Source organism: Pan paniscus, chromosome 2 (genome assembly GCF_029289425.2).
Source record: "Pan paniscus chromosome 2, NHGRI_mPanPan1-v2.0_pri, whole genome shotgun sequence".
In the NCBI taxonomy this organism is placed as follows: Eukaryota; Metazoa; Chordata; class Mammalia; order Primates; family Hominidae; genus Pan; species Pan paniscus.
In genome coordinates, this window is record NC_085926.1 from 178,139,439 (window position 1) to 178,157,440 (window position 18,002).

The 18,002-nt window shown below is 39.7% G+C and overlaps 1 long non-coding RNA gene across 1 annotated transcript in view; it reads left to right on the plus strand.

Annotated features, from left to right (window-relative positions):
* LOC117979829 (uncharacterized) overlaps positions 1 to 16,888 on the plus strand; it is a 68,151-nt gene extending 51,263 nt beyond the window's left edge. The window contains exon 4 of the long non-coding RNA XR_004670853.2: positions 16,637 to 16,888. This is a non-coding gene — a long non-coding RNA (uncharacterized LOC117979829). The remainder of the gene's footprint in view (positions 1 to 16,636) is intronic.
* The last annotated feature ends 1,114 nt before the right edge of the window (positions 16,889 to 18,002 follow it).

Consider the following 18,002-nt stretch of genomic DNA (forward strand, 5'->3'; position numbering starts at 1 on the left):
TACCACCATTTTGGAAGCAGGGAAAGGAGTGAGCACACAGTATAAACATGGAACTGAATTTCCCTGCTTTTGACATGTACTCATGCCCTTATATGCATTGTTGTCTCCCATTTGCAGGAGCCTCTGTTTCTCCCTACCCCCCAAATCTCCAGTATCCTACGGGGACAGGGCAGGCAGGGAGGCCTGGGCGAAGGGAGTGAGGAACAAGTCCCTTCACATGTGAAGCAGAATTCCAGATCTGGCACTTGATCTGCTGCTTTAACAACAGAAACCATTTCTCCAGTTTTTTGTTCTTTTCCTCTAGTACTTGCCCTCATTCTAAATGTTATTTTCCTTTTCCAAGACAACCTGCCTTGTTTATCTGATCCAAAGTATAACTGCAAACTCAGATTCTCACAGCTAGAAAGACAAATTAAAAGGTCATCTATTTCCAAATCAGAATTTTTCAGATGAAAGAAGTGCAGGCTAAGACAGTTTCCTTGTCCTGGGGTAATAAAATTAGTCATATGCAATGATGTAAGATATAAAAAAACAGTTTCAGATTTTAACTTGATACCTTTTCCGTTGTAAGACTCTTCTGTTTCTCTGTGTTTTGTTCATCATAAATTTCTAGGTCATTACCTACTTTGCCAAATTAGATTGCTTTCAGAAATACCTCTTAAGTCATAGGTGATTTCTGTGGCACCAGTGGATTACATAGGTTAATTTGACCTGTGAAATCCTATAAATCTCCATTTGATAACCCATTATCAAGCAAGTAACTCAATATTTTAAGTGAGAAAAGGAAAGGTCAGCTGAGACCATTCAAATTATATCTTCTTACACAAATTGTTTCTTTTGGGGGAAAACACAACAAAAGAAATTCCTACATTGCAGTGAATGATTTGGTTTTGTAAAATTGACAATATGCCTCATAACTCATGTTGCCTTTTGTGCTGGGCCTTCTAGGAAGCTCAGAACCAAACAGCAATCCCTAGCAAGGAACTTTCAGCTGTGTTTTTTGTAATAACATTACTTTCCAACTTCATGTTTTTTTCCTACCTTCATTCTCCTTTTCAATCCATTTCTTTAATCCATTGTATATCATTTTTATTGACATTGTTTCACAAACCATTTCAAAATTTTATTTGAATAAAGCATTGTATTAATCCATATTGCATTGCTATAAAGAAATTCCTGAGGCTGGGTAATTTATAAAGAAAGGAGGTTTATTTGGCTCACACTTCTGCAGTCTGTACCAGGGCATAATGCAAGCTTCTGCTTCTGGTGAGGGCCTCAGAAAGCTTACAATCATGGCAGAAGGGGAAAGGGGAGCAGGCATATCACATGATGACGGAAGTAGAGAGAGAGATTCAGGCTCTTTTAAACAACCAGCTCTCAGGTGAACGAATAGATCAATGACTCACTCATTTCCATGCAAGGGGGCACTCATGAGGGATCTGTCCCCATGACCCAAATACCTTCTACAAGTCCCAACCTCCAACACTGGGAACACATTTCAACCTGAGATTTGGAGGGGACAAACATCCTATCAGGCATTATGTAAACAAAAAAGTAAAACAGTGTCATATGCTTTGTTCAATCACCTGTTGGTATAAATATATACCTTTTTTAAAAAAAAAAAAAAACTTGCTCCATTGCTGGGCACAGTGGCTCACGCCTGTAATCCTAGCACTTTGGAGGCCAGGGCAGGCAGATCACTTGAGCTCAGGAGTTCGAGGCCAGCCTGGCCAACATGGCGAAACTCTGTGTCTACTAAAAATACAAAAACTAGCCGGAAATCACTTGAACCCAGGAGGTGAAGGTTGCAGTGAGCCAAGATCGCACCTCTGCACTCCAGCCTGGGTGACAGAGTGAAACCCTGTTTAAAAAAAAAAAAAAAGAAACCTTGCTCCACTTTATTAATAAAAGTGACCAGCTTATTCTCATGCCTTACTCAGTGTCCATTGTAAAAAGCTATTATCCACTCTGAGGTTATGACACAACATGAATAATTTTAAGACCTAGAAATGTCCTTGGCTGTATAGATCTGCATTGCTCTTAAATCTCTTTCTAGTTCGATTTTATCTATAAAGTTTACTTTCTGTAGTTTTTGACAGATACTGATAATTCAAAATAGAATATATATGTGTATTGTTTCATTGCCCTCAAATATTTCCATACATTTTTAAAGAATTCTCACAACAGTCTTGCCAGCTGTATAATATTAGCTCTACTTCCTATGTGTGGAAACTGAATTCCATAGAGGTCATGTGACTTGAAGGCCACACAGTAATAAAATGACAATGCCAGGACTAGACAGCATGTCCCTTCATTCTCGGTCCAGGATGTTGCTATTGCAAACCACTGCAGCTTCTAACCCTCTAAAAATCAATACCACATTCTCTTCAGAATGACACAGAGCCTCTTATAAAGCTGACTTCATCCTGTTCTGCCCCTTATTAACATTAAACATCAGTGGCTGAGAGAATGGAGAGAGACTCACATATTCAGCTATTACTAACAATGATTCTGCATTGTGTTAATAGTCACACTGGGAGAAGACCAACCACTTTGTCAAATTGTAAGGCCTGGACTTTTTTGGGAACTTCTCAGTCTTGCATATTTAAAACTTCCATAGGTACTTTCAGATTATAGAGACAGAAGCTTTTCAAAAAAATTCCTTTTACACATCCAAACATTAACTATTACAATGTAGTTTTGCACATGAATTCAAAGGACACAGTTCTTTTGAAATAAGGTAGGTTTAAAGTTAAATAAAAAATACAGAGTTGCAGGCTGAAAGGAGAAAACATAATATTAATAGTGTCTTTCCTTTGAATTAGAGCACTAAGCTGAGATTTTGAAAATATCCTTTTATTCTTTTGAATGTTCTAAGTCCAGCATCTCAAACATACATCTAATCGGAGCTCTCGCAGTTCTGCCCTACCTACCATATAAACCAGATATGTGCACTCCCCAGGTTTCCAGAAATGGTTAATGGCTTCTTTATTCTTCTTTGGCTCAGGCCCAAAAACCTAGCAGTCATTCTTGACTGCCCTTTCCCTCGCATATTACAGCAAAATAAATCTTGAACTTCAGCCCTTCTGATAAACCCTACTGCTCCCCTCCAAATCCTACCCATATCTTCCTCCAGTTGTCACCTAATTGGCTTCCCGACATTTCCAATCTTTCTCCGTGGCCCCAGGTCAATTCTGTATGCAACAAGCAGAAGAGTCATATTAGCACATCATGCAGACCATGCCATTCTGCTCTTCTTCAGTGGCTTAGCTGCATGGGCTCTGGCCCTGACCTACCTCGCCAGCTTTCTAGCATTCCCCTCTTGCACCGTTCCCCAGGCCATGGTGGTCTTCTTGTTCATCTTTGAAAAGTCTGTGCTTATTTCCACCTTAAGGACTTTATATTTGTTAGTCCCTCTGCCAGGCACACACTTCCCCGAGGTCTTTGCAGAGTTGATTCCTTCAATTCATTCCTTCTCACTGTCACGTCTTCACAGACATGCTCCTGACTCTACCAGAAATATTCCTCCTTCACCTCTCCTCATCTTCTCTGTTTCCTCCTGCTTATTTTTCTTCATTGCACCTTCACTACCTCACTTCTATTGAATGTTCATTTACTTGTAATCTGTCTCCCCTAGTGAACTCCACTGAAGGCAGGGACTTCATTCACTGCTCCATCCCTAATGCTTACAGGAGTTCCTGAACAATATTTTCAAGTTATAAAGTAATACTTTGTAATTAGAAGTAAAATACATGCTTTTGATTAAGCATGAACCAAAACCCCAATTACAGACTAAGAACACTCTGCAAAGTGCAGCTTTAACAAGAGGAAAGAACAAGCTGTCAGGAGAACTGAGAAGTTAAATGAAGGAAGTGAAAGTTGAGCCGAGCTTGACCTGAAACAAGGCATTACAGAAGCTAAGGAGAAGAGGAGAAATAATGAGAGAAGGAAAGTAAGACTGAAATTAAAAATACAAAGTTCACTGAGGCCAGCTTCAGTGTCACATAGTACCAGAGAAGAACAAATTCTGTAACTAGCCTTGGAGAGAGGTTTGGCCCTGGGAACAGCGCTGCCAAGGTTATTACTCTGTAACAGAGCTTTGGGGACTATTTAATGATGATGGCAGGCACTATGCTGAAAGGTTGGCTGCAGGAGCACCTGAGATAGAAAGTGAACAGCAAAGTGCATGAGATAATGTAGCTTATATCTAGTAATTGTACAAATGAAAGATTGAAATATTTATTGTTTAGACATTTTAAACAGAACAGGCACATGAGTCAGGGACCCAAACTGTTTTTAAAGATCAGGTTTACCAGAATCTACAATGAGGTTAATTCTAGAATATTCACAAAAATAATTCAAAGACAGATGAACTGGCAAAGGGAGGAGGACAAGACAGTGGGTTCTCATGCATATGCCTACCGACTTGACCATCGCTGTGCAAATGGTGTTGTGAGGGGAAAATAAGAAATCTGAAAATAGAATCAGAAATATTGCTTACTCATCCCCCCAACACACACAAACACACAGACTCAAACAAACTGCATGACACAGATGAATATGTCTATATGGAACCAATCAAAGGTCTCTTGATATTCATTTGCTAGCCCAGTGAATTCAAAGCCAGAATCCCTGGGTTCTAGAACAGGTCAGATCACCAATTAATTGAGTGGCCTTATGTGTCATTTCACTCCTCTAACCCACTTTCACATGGGTAAAATGAAAGGGTTTAATTAGATCATTCCTAAAGTCCATTCCAATTCTAATAATCCTTGTTTCATAACAAGTGGCATTGATTTGGGATAGGTAAAGTAAATTATAACTGTAACAGAGCTCCTAAAGATTGACCCATTCAGGGCCGGGTGCAGTGGCTCACACCTGTAATCCCAGCACTTTGGGAGGCTAAGGTGGGCAGATTACTTGAGCCCAGGAGTTCAAGACCAGCCTGGGCAAAATGGTGAAACCCCATCTCTACAAAAAAAATACAAAAAATTTAGTCAGGCATGGTCATGTAGGCCTGTAGTTCTAGCTACTCACAAGGCTGAGGCAGGAGGATAGCTTGAGCCTGGGAAGTTGAGGTGGCAGTGAGCCAAGTTTGGGCCACTGCACTCAACCTGAGTGACAGTGCAAGACCTTGTCTCCAAAAAACAAAACAAACAAACAAAAAAGATCGACTGTTTATTCTACTTGTAGTTAATCAAATATCATTTATTCTTCACTCAACAAACATTTATTGAGTAACTACTTATGCTGAGTACCACTCTAGGAGTTTCAACAAGGATTAGAGAAAAGTCCCTGTCCTTAAAGAATTCAGTAATAATCTTGTGTCAAAGTTCAAGACCAGCTTGTGCAATATAGTAAGATCTCATCTCTACAGAAAAATTGTTTTAAAAATTAGCTGGGTGTGGTGGTGTGTGCCTCTGGTGCCAGCTACTTGGGAGGCTGAAGTGGGAGGATCACATGAGCTTGGGAGGCTAAGGTTGCAGTGAGCAGTGATCGCACCACAATGCTCTGCCTGGGCAATGGAGCGAGGTACTGTCTCAAAACAAACAAAACAAACAAACAAACAAACAAAACTCTATCAGAGTTTTGACACTGTTGTTTTTAGAGGTTAATTTGTTTTCAGGGATTTGATAAGACTCATTTGGTCAACAGAAATAGGTTCATTCATTTGCTAAGGTTTATGTGTATGTATTTGTATCTGTGTTCTCATGGAGATCAGGCTGGAATTTTTTCTGCAAAGTTTGTAGACGTATGTACATAAAGTATGTATACATAAATATACATCTCCATGTTTTTGCAAGTCACTGTAGTCTGTCAACTGTGCTAATAATGATAAACATAGTTCATAGCTTAGTCCCACTAGTTGACTCACAGGTCTTTAGCCTCTATTAGGTTCCACACTTGGCCTTGGACCAAGGGAGGCTATTGCTTGTGCATACAACTTCAAGAAGCCTCTGCGTCCACATTGAGGTGAGCCTGCTGGGTGGCTCACACTGACCACAGCCTTTTCCCAGCCTTAAACAGTGCATTAGCCCCTCTTAGGGGTCTTTAGTTCTGATTCTGATGCCCATTTATTGGAGAACAAGGTCATTTCTCATTCCTTTCTCCCTTTGAGGATGGTCTCCATCACTTAGAGCTTCTTTTAACAGTCCTCTCTAGAAATTTATCTTCTCATTCTACTGATTTGCCACCTATTCTTAGCATTCACTCACTCAATTTTGCCAAGACTTTATGATTCACTTTGAAGCTTTTATTATCAGAAAGATATCCAAACAAGACTACTTTGGTTATGGAATTTATGCCTCTTTTTTAAGGAATGGAGAAAGACACCAAAAAGGGCCTGTATTCTTTTTTTTTTTTTTTTTTTTTTTGAGATGGAGTCTCTCTCTGTTGCCCAGGGTGGAGTACAATGGTACAATCTCAGTTCACTGCAACCTCTGCCTCCTGGGTTCAAGCGATTCCCCTGCCTCAGCCTCCCAAGTAGCTGAGATTACAGGTGTGTGCCACCACACTCAGCTGATTTTTGTATTTTTAGTAGAGACAGGGTTTTACCATGTTGGCCAGGCTGGTCTTGAACTCCTGACCTCAGGCGATTCACCTGCCTTCAGCCTCCCAAAGTCCCAAAGTGCTGGGATTACAGGTGTGAGCTACCGGCCTAGCAGGCCTGTATTCATTAACAACAACCTGCTAAAGCAAAAACTCACACTCATTTAGGATCTAGATGGTCATTTCTTCCTCCTGTGTGCTACCTAGTAACCCAGAAATGTATGTTTTATAGAGAAATCCAAAATCTAATTTTTAAAAATAATTATAATCTGTTTCACTTAAAAATACACAAAAACTAGATAACAGGTGAATTATCATTCCAGTATAAATTATATTTTTCTTATTATTTTGCGAGAGATGCTTAAAATAGCATTCTTTACTGGCAGACATGAAAATGTGCTGCTCAGATCTGCCTTCAAGAGAGGACTTGCTGTCCAGTTTCAGGGAATGTGGCCAACAGACAGCCTCTATCCATTGCCCATTCAAGATCTGCATCAGCCACAGAGAGCTGAGGTGATATTATTCCTAGGGCTACCCATATTCAGTGACTGGATAAGGTAGAGGTATAAGAGGACGACCTTTTTAGCCCAAGGTGGAACACTCCGATGGGCTCAGAAATGAGGATTCAGGTCATGCTACCAGGTAAGCTGGGGAGAACAGCAGAAGTAGTAGCTGAGGGGACTCTGGAAAGTTGAGTAGAGGAAGGAGATGAGTTACCAGTCATTGCCCTGAGACCAACTTTAGCTATGGCAGCTACAGCTTATACTACTACATTTGCTTTTCTAAGTGTCTCTAAATAAAAGAGGTCCACTAGAGTCCCAGAGGACCTAATACCCCAATATATGTAGAGAAGAAGATCCAGGGAGTTTAAGGGGTAGACTGTAATAGAAAATGTGCTACCCAGATCTTCCTTCAAGGAATAAGGATCTGCCCAGCTGCAGGAAGCAGCTGATATCAATCAGCCTTCAATCACTGGCTTCTTCAGAGTTTTCCTTAACAGCAGAGAACCAGGGTCTCATTCTTCCTGGGTGGCTGGTATCCAATGACTGAGCAAGGTAGAGCAATATGGGGCTGGCCCTCTCAGCCAAGTGCTGGTCAGTGTTTGCCCTGGAGCTCCCATAGAGTGGACAGAAGCCTTGCCAACCTTGAATCATGGTCTGAACTCTCCTCTTGCCCAATCCTATTCTTTCCCATTCTCTTCCTGTCATAGACATTTTGCTTGCCTATCTCCATCTCAGCATCTGCTTCCAGGGAACACAATTTGTGACACTCTTCTCTCTCACACATGACAATGCCTCTTACTTTGCCACTTCAACTCTTATCCTAGAGGACTAGGGAATGGGCAGAACACCTGGGCCAGCAGCCCAGGTGTCTGATAGTCAGTGTGAGGAGCTGGAAAAGGCAGGAATAAAATTATTTCAATGCTTTTTCACTTTTCATCTCAGTTCCCAGTCAGAGGTACCATCATTGATGGCATGGAAGATTTTGATGGTCTGATGTACGCCTTACTGCTTAAGGTAATAGGCAAATCTTTAATAACAAATCCAATTTTAGATGTTGTGAGGGTACTGGTTGGCTAATTAAATTTTACCATAAATCCTTTAGTGAAGAAAATAATGGCCTTTTAATCTGTTTTACAAATATAGATTTTCATATCTCAGAATTAAATAAATTATATTTTAAAAAACTAAAATAAAGTAGCTATTTTGATTAATGCTACCTAGAGACTTAGAAAGGGGACAGTAAGAAAGCTACTCTTACCATTATCCAAAAATATATATATATTTGAATATTTGCACTTCCACTTAACATTCTCTCCACATTGAAGACAACCATTCCTTCCCCTTTTCCAACCTTTAAACCATCCCCCACTCCCATCTCTATCTCTGGCTTCTACTCGTTTTAATCAAGCTTAGTCTTGTCCTCCTTAGACTGACACACAGAATTCTGGAGACTGACTTAGAGCGCTGGCTTTGCCCCAGGATCAGGGCAAGGAGGAGGGCAGCCAAGCTAGCTGGTTCAGCACTTCTGCAGCATAGCTGAGAACCACACAGATGGAGCAGAGCTTCTATCCCTCAGGCCTTTCCACTTGTTCACAAAACATTCCAAGTGAGGGCTGAGAAGTCTTATCTCCTCTCTTCGTGTTTACTCCTTCATCCGTATATTGAGGACATTCATAGGCACAAGCTTCCTGTGAAGCTTAAATGAGACGGCAAATATGAGAGTCCAGCACATCAACCTGCTAAAAACAATGGCTATGTGTGTCCATATATATTTGTTCACTCATTTCTGCCCCTCTATCAGGAATGTATATAGGTATAATGAATGCTTTTATTTAAGCCCACATACCTGCTGCAACTAGCAGAGTAAAAGAGAGGGCATCCTTTCAGAGGCAGGATTTCCTAATGGAGTAAAGCTGTTTTACCCTCACTGCTCTGCAGTAAAACTGTCCCCCACCCCTGGAGATTCCAAGCTCTCCATTATAATACTCCAAGGTGCCCCCAGTTCTACAGGGAGGGTAAAAAGTACTCAAGTAGCCCACACTAACTCTCTTTAAATAAAAACCACCACAAAAACAAAAACCTTCATAGCCTTTGAGAATTTCGATGGCACCTACTGTAATCAAATACACAAAATAAGAGGTTACCAGTTTGTAAAATCTCGTAATTACATATTTTTATTTGCCATTGATTATTTACTATATGCCAGGAACAGTGCACTTTACATGCATTCTTTCAATTCATCTGCCTTATAACTCTGTGAGGTAAAGGAGTGGATACTTAGAGAAGTTATGTAACTAGCATGAATGTAACTGGTCAGCAGTAGACTTACTGTAAAGTTAATGGAGCTTAGGCTCTAGTTCCTTCACTTGCAGGAGTCCCTTCTAAGGCCCTGCAAGAAGCCCTAGCATCATGTTCACATGGTAGTATGTTTGAACTAAATTTGCAAAAGCTAGGTATTTTAACAGAAATCAGTGAAGGCTGTTTTCTCTTTTCATTCCAACTTCCTCACCATCACACTCCCCCTCATGGCATTGGAGTGGTTGGTCATGGATATTTTGGGGAGATGACTAAGGGCTAGTTGAATTGAGGATACATTTAGTTGGGGTTTAGTGGCGTACTTATATTTGGTTAAGTCATCACTAGCCACTCCAGTGTAGGAATTCACTGTGTCAGCTCATCTGGCAGGTCCAGAAGTTGGATCACAAAATGGATCTGACCTGCACAGCCGGCCCTGGGAGTATCCAAGTAATAGAGGAAAGACAAGGTTTAAAGTGTGTGGAGTCAAAAGCTAGTCTATGGAAAATGCTCCTTCCAAATCTTACTGCTCACATATGGAGGGAGTTTAACACATGTTTTTCCAAATTCTGCAACAATTCTAAAAATCATCACCAATGATGATCTATGGAACCAAAAGACACTTTTCTAAACAGTCATTTTAAAAGATTATACCAACTATGCTAGAGAAGGGACTGAATCATCTTTCTATTCTTACAATAGAAAATGATATTGCAAAACCATTGTCATATGAAGAGGTGACTTAAGGATTTGCTGGCAAAAAATGTAGAAAAGAATGCATTATACAAGTTATACAGTATATAAAACTGTCAAGCAATTAGTCAATAAAAATAGTTATTTTTCTGAATATTGGGATATTCTGGGTGTTTGTTAGCTTTTATATTTCTTTTACATTTCATTTTACTTTTTTTAAATACAAATTTATATTTGCTCCTAATTTTAGTTTTATATTTTGCATTATTTTTCTTAAAAGAAAGCTTCTAAAATTGGATCAATGCCTGCAGCTAAGTAGCAGAGTCAGAATTCAAACCCAGGGCTGTCTGATTTCAAACTACTCCTTGCTATGGTATTTTCTTCTCATTTGTTTGTAGCATCTTTCTGGTGCTCCCCTATCATCTCTTCCGTGATCCTCTGCTCTCCCTTTTCATTGAAATCCCTTCCCAATTGCCAGATAACATTATTCAATTGATTCTTTCTATCTTCTTCACTAAACAAAGTGGTGACCAAGAGGTCACCAATAACAATTCCATTTCCCTGACAATTTTCTCCTCCGGAGGCCATTCCTTATGCCATTTTTCAAAATTCCTAAAACCAGGATAGTAAGTACCTTGCTTTCAACACCATTCCCATGCACAGCTAACCTCCAGAACAATGTCCTACCTTCTTCAAATATGTTAGCATTTGTCTCATGGGGTCCTTTACAGCTATGTTCCTTAGGAATTTTACCATCTTCCATTCCTGGCCTCACAGGACCTTGACTTTCTCAGTACATATAGTCTTCACCTATACTCCATTTGAGCTCCTCATAGGCATGACTACATCCTGCAACTTGACATCCCCCAAAATAGCTGTGCATCCACGAGCTGTAACATTAAAATTTCCCTTCTCCAAGCCTAGGATCTTTTTCATTCTTCAATTATCTTAAAGTTAGTGATTACTTACTTAGAAAAGAGTAGTAATCTGGTTCCTCTTGTTCCAGGGTGGGCTCTTGCTACCTCAGATCTATTAAATCCTAAATTTACTTGGCATTTAAAGTCATATACATTTGTCTACCTATTATATTCTCCAAAGAACTTTTTCTGCATTTTTCCTCCTTCTTAAAAATTGTCCTACTAGTATTCACTTTCTGAAAAAAATCTTAGCTTCTACTTTACAGGAAACATAGAGGGTGACATTCAGCTGGTCTTATCTCTCCTTCAGAACAGTTTGACTTCACCAGCTTTCATTTATCATGCTCATCTCAAAGAAAGATATTCCTTTCCAGGGCATCCCCTTTAAGTGTGACCTCATCCCTTCCTGTGCCACTCCACACTTTCTAACACCTTATGCCATCATTATTTTTGCATTTTCTATCATTCTTTCTCCCTGGGTCCTTTCCCTAATCTAGACTGTGCTTTCTATCAGTTGCTTGAAATAATTAACCAACTTTCAGTGACATCCTCTAGCATTAAAGGTCTAACTTGGGCCCCACGAATGTCAATTTTTCCAATCTGAATTAAAGATCAAGAGGGATGCAAAGATGTTGAGGGAGACTTCAATGAAGTTCCAGAGTGCAGAGGAATACAGAAACCTATTTCAATTTCAAGGTAACCTGTACTGGGGGAAGTAGTAGAGATTTCTCCAAGGTAGGGATGGTTGTCTCTACCAATTTTTAGGTTTCAGGGACATGTAGCTGGGTCATCAGGAAAGAGGGCACCAAAGCAGCTGCATAATTTCCTCACTGAGAAATATTACTCATGACTGTTCAGCCAAAGTACATAAACCCCTTTTGAGGAAAAGAGTAGGGGTAGGAACAGGGGCAGCATTATGCACAGGTGTCCCAGACTTAACAGAATACTCTTGCATTGATATACCATTTTGTAAAAGGTTGAAGAACTGGAAGGACATTTGAGATTTATCTAGTCCAGAAGTGACCATCAACCTATGCTGGTCACAGTTGATAATCCTTCTTTGGCCTGCACTGTGTTTTTTATAAAAGTTGTACCAACACAGAAAAATCTGAAAAGTTCACATAATATGAGATTTCAGTTTTCAGGGAATATTGGGAGATTTGACAATCTGAACTTCAGCATGGGAACCATGGAAACCATTGGTTGGATCTAAGCAATAGCTGCCCATTTAGAAGAGGTGTGTGCTACTCCGTTTATCATCATCCCTATCATTCATTCAGTAGGCACTGGCACCTGAGCTTACAGCTTCTGACTTACTCTAGTCTCCTGATATTATAAATGATAGAACTGAAACCCAGAGAGTTTACATAGTCACTCCAAGGTCCCACTGATAGTCAGATGTTTGACCTGATTCCTAGAGCTGTGCCCATCTACCCACATTGCTTCTCAAGGTGCTTGAGCTTAACATTTTTGATGTTCAGAAACGATGACCCTAATTTTAATGTAGGTATAGGACACAGGCATCATTTTTTGCCATTATTAGCTTTGGAGCCATCCTTTTGGAATAATGCAATTCGTTCAGGAGGTCTTGTCACTGGGCAGATCAATAGCTCTGACCTACATGATTATGTAACTTGCAATTGTGTTTTCATTATAAAATTTATTACCCAGTACAGCAAGAAGAAAATCCTTACTTGCCTTTCTTAGATTCTTTTCTCAAATTATATAAGCCAAGGGTCATGACTTCTTACCAGTCTTACAGTAACTTTTTTGGTTTTCGATCAGGCAAGGAAAAAAAAAGAGACTATAACTCTGATTCTTTAATTTGTTCTTGTATTAAATATCTTGAATTGACACTTAGCCATATATACGTCATCCTAGGAATTCTTTATTTCTTTAGCATCTGTATACATTTCATTTATTGCTACCTTGAAAGGCAAAAGGGAGATTTCTCTGTTTCAAATCACAATACAGGTGCCATTCTTCCCTTTTCCTACCCTCCCTTCCTTCCTCCTTCCTCTCTTCTCTTCTCATCTTTTCCTTTCTCTTCCCTTACTTTCCATGCATTTATCTTTCTTTACTTTCTCCCCCTTTTCACTCCTTTTTCCTTCCTTTCTCTTTCTTTCTCTTCTCTATTCTTCCCTTTCCTCTTTAATCATTTATTGGTTGTACACCATGTACTGGACATTCTACAAGAAAAGTCCAGGTAAGAATTAATAAAGAGCAAGAGCAGGTATGTGAATGTGTAGAAGATGATACAGAAGCATGAGACACACACAGCAGATATTGCCACTGTTCCACCCTATTTTCTTGGGTCCCCTTGCCATAAACCAGCCTGACTTTCAAAGGCAGTACCTTCATCTTTGTTGGAGGGCTGACCTCAGGCTTCCAGAACCCACTATGTAAGCCAGAAGTGTCTGTACAGGTATAAGGGTGGCCCATAATCAAAGACTAATCAGTGTACAAATATAAATACCCAGATCCCACCTTCTAGGCTGGGGTAATTCTGAGTTCTCAGTTTCCAGAGTCTGACTGTGGGATAGTAATGATCAGTTACCCACTACAACAGTTGACTTAATAACAAATCTCCTCAGGGCTGCTTTCCCTCTCTATTTGCTTCCTCCCTTATCTACCAATGTTCCTTGCACCTCTCAAGACTGCTTTACTCAAATACTTGGTTCAGAGTTTGCTTTGTGGGGAACTAAGGCCAACATAGCAAAACACATGCCTTCCAGAACCTCTTGACCAATGGGGAACAAATAAGACTAAATAATACTAAAGTAATATGGGAACATAGTAGAAAACAATTCCATCTGGCAGAATTGGATAAAGTGTCAATTTAAGAAGTGGCAAGTGCACTGGATCTTGAGAAACAAGAGTTTTGTAAGTAGAAGTGATGAGATTCAATAATACCAGCAGCTAAACACTTTACATCTGTTTTCTCCTTTGATTCTCACAAAAGGTTTAAAAGGTAGGTCCTTTCTTGTATCTTAATTTTTGCAAATGAGGAAACTGGGATTTGGAGACAGTAATCATTCTGCCTAAGGTTATTCTGCCTGTAAATGGCAGGGCTGAGATTGAAACCCAGTCCCATATGCCTCCAAAGTCATAGCTCTTCGTAGCACTCTACTAACATAGGAGAAAGAAAATAGGCTTTAGAGGCAGACAGATCTGAGCAAATCCACCCTCCCATTAGCTGTAGGTCCTTGAGTAGAAATTAATCTCTAATTCTGTAATCTCAAAGGAAATTGGGGATAATTACTTGGAAGAAGGCTTGTTATAAGCTTTAACTGAAATATTACATGTTAAGTCCTAGTGCAATGCTTGTCATCGAGTAGGCACTGAAAAAATAAAGCAGTAGTGGTTGTGACAAGAATAATGATAATTCCAGGCATGAGAAAATTTTCTGTATGCATCTGAATACCAGCCCCATCACCCTCCAACATGTCAGATTAGTGCCCCAAGAGTGTAGTATTTATGAGGAAATTGATGAGAAATTTGGCTACCATCGAACTTTAGGACCCGATATTTAAATGATACGTATGTGGAGCTAAGGAGTTTGACTTGATCCTGCAGGAAACCACCAAAGGATTTTCTGAAGGGATAAAGATAACATGTTTAGTTGTGCATTTTGGAGTTAGGTAGGGATGGGGTTGACATGTTCAGAAGTGCAGTGTTTCTATTTGTTTGCGTTTGTGTTTGGCACAGGGAGCAGTAACCTGGAGTCACTAAGAACGATAGATTGGAGGACTGTGGGGTAGGCCCGGCGCAGGAAGACTTAGTGAAGCTACTGAGGAATATTGTCAAATTTTTCCCTTTCTCATTGCTTTTTAAAATTTTCAAAGCACAAAAAAGTATTAAGTTTGAGTGAATTCAGAGATTGTATGTGTATATGTGTGTGTTTGTGTGCATCACAGAGAGAAAGAAAGAGACAGAGAAGGAAAATACCTTGAAACAGCAACTTTCCTTCTTCAGGACTTGGGTTATACAACATGGAACAGACTTTCCAGGTAATACACTTAACTTTACCTACAAAACTCTGTTCTGGAATCTTTCATGGGCTATAATCCTTTGGTCTAGTTAATTATACTTCTAAAATCTACTCAGTCTGTGGTCTTGGCCTAGTCTGGAAAGTGTTCATTCCAGCCTCAGTTTCCTAATCTGTAAATGGGCAATAACAACTTTCCTGTTCTCCCTATGGAATAAAATGCAGTCTGACTGTATATACTCCAGATCACTTACAGACATCTTGCTCTATAGCTTTTAGTGAGACAAAACTGCTTCTCTACTCCAAAAAGTGGAGTCTCCTTCCATTTAATAATTATTTCTATGAGATGAAGTACCGGTTCACAGAAGCACAATCACTATTCAGCCAAATCATTTTTTACTTAAATTTTGCAATCACTGTTTTCCATTTAATCATGTCACAGAAGCCTAAAAAGGATTGTAAAGATCATATAATTCAACTGTACCTAAACTGCATTAGAAAACAAGTCATTCAATCTTGGTTCCTTTGGATTGTGAGTTTGCCAGATTGGTTACCTTTCTATCTGGTTTTATTACTTTCTAAAAATTATTTCTCAAATAATAACAAGTATTTCTTTTTAGTCATAATAAGACAGCAACTTCATCTGACTCATTTAGTTTTCTAGTTTATGTCATTCTGCATCTCTTTTCAAATGCTGAATTTTGTCACCTACAAGATATGAAAGGAGATTAATTCCTTGCCTTAGAGCTTTTGCTTGCATTGTTCCATCTTGACCTATTGACATCCTTTCTACCTTTCAAGGCATTTCCTAGAATAATAGAGGAAAGTGGGTGTGGGGACTATGGGAACTCTCTGTATTATCTTCACAATTTTTCTGTAAATATAAAACTACTCTAAAATTAAAAGGTTTATTTTAAAAAGATTATTTAATTTGAAAACTATTGTGTGCAAAATTTAGATGTTGATTCTAGTCCTGTGTGTGTCAGTGTGTGTGTGTGTGTGTCTGTGTGAGAGAGGGAGAGAGAGAGAGAGAGAGAGAAAGATGGAGAAAGATGAAGAGAGAGAGCAAGAAAGGTAACGTGAGGCAGGTTGGGCTTGACTAGCCTAAAAAGGAATACATCAAGGTGAAATTGGAAAGCGGGCCAGTTGGTTAACCACAGTGAAGGTGGTCAGTGTTTTCTCTAAGAAAATAAATGTCGAACTATTGTAGTCAACTCCAAGATGGTCTCCAATAATTCACATCCCTTTGTATTCATCGTCTCATGTAGATCCTCTCCCACATTAAATCAGGGCTGTCTTTCTTTTCTTTTCTTTTCTTTTCTTTGAGACAGAGTCTCACTCTGTCACCAGGCTGGAGCACAGTGGCGTGATCTCGGCTCACTGCAACCTCCGCCTCCTGGGTTCAAGCGATTCTCCTGCCTCAGCCTCTGGAGTAGCTGGGACTACAGGCGTGCACCACCATGCCCAGCTAATTATTGCATTTCTAGTAGAGATGGGGTTTCACCATGTTGGCCAGGCTGGTCTCGATCTCCTAACCTCAAGTGATCCACCCACCTTGGCCTCCCAAAGTGCTGGGATTACAGGCATGAGCCACCATGCCCAGCCAGGGCTGTCTTTATGTGACCAATAGAATATGGTTGAAACAGTGGTGTGTGACTAGTTTTCACCTTGTCTCAAATTGCTCATTCCAGAAGAAGCCAGCCACCATACCACAAATATACTCAAGCAGTTCTGTGGAAAAGACTTCACAGAAACGGAGGCTCACCAGCCAACAATCAGAACCAACCTACTGCTGTACAAGTGAGCCACCTTGGAAGCAAATCCCCCACTTTGTTCAGATGACCACGGCCCCAGCTGACATCTGACTGCAAGTGAATGAGAAACTGTAAGCAAGAATGGCCCAACTGAGCCCTTCTTAACTTCTTGATCCACAGAAACCATGAAAAATAGTAAGTGATCATTGTTGTTTTAAGTTACTAAGTTTTGGAGGTGATTTATATGCAGCAAAAACTAAAACACTAATTACTGAGTGAGTGCCTACTATGTGCCAGGAATTCTACTAGGTGTTTTTGCAAACATTATTTATTTCTATATCTAGTCTTCTGACATAGGTTTAATTATATCTATTTTATACATTTTTAAAAATTCAAAGTCAAGATAATTTAGGTTACCTGCTTCTGAGCGACCAAGTTTTGAAGCCACCTGACTCCTGTCCAATGTTCCTTTCACCAGGTAAGCTCTGACTGAGAAAACAGCAGGAGGAGAGACTGAAAGGGCAGAACTGGATAGGGCACCATGGCAAAGACTACATTTTTAATTTGAGTTTTGGGTGGAGGTGGTGGTAGAAGTGGGAGAGAAGGAAGAAAGTAGGGCAAAGGAAGAAAAGCACTACTTGGATGAGATACAGTGAAGGGATTTCAAGCAAAAGTGGATTTGCACCAAGAGGCATCTGGGAACTCAGTGTCAACTAGCAATTTGTTACTGAGGGCTCTCAAATGTCCAGCTCCATTTTGTAAAGGTTAAGAATACTTAAAGAAGCAGTGCTGTGTTGGCATATATGTGACTGGATTAGTTCAGAGAGGAAGCACAGATAACAATGAATCTGCTGGTGTCTAGACTAGGAGAGTGGTTATAGATATATTTTGAACTGAATTATAAAATTCAGTTTTATAATCCCTGTTCCAAAGAAAGTAGTCTACCACATTTGGGGGTGAAGTCCTTCTTCATACTTTTACTAAAAAGACCTTCTCTGCCTTTCTTTACCAATAATTCTCATTTATGTTACTTGCAAACCTCCAGGGGTTCATAAATATTCACATACACAAATTGACGACTGATAGAGTGATACAACTGCATGCATGAGTAAACATCTTGGAATTTATTTCTATAACCTTCAATTTGTAAACCAGAGAACAGTTTGTTTTCTCATCTGCACGGTACAGTTTTAGAAGTATGATTGATTAACTCCTTAAGAAGAGAACCTTGTTTAGAAATCAGGAACAAAAGTGTTTCCAGTTTAAAAAAGAAAATTATAGGACTGAAGAATAAAAGCTTTTT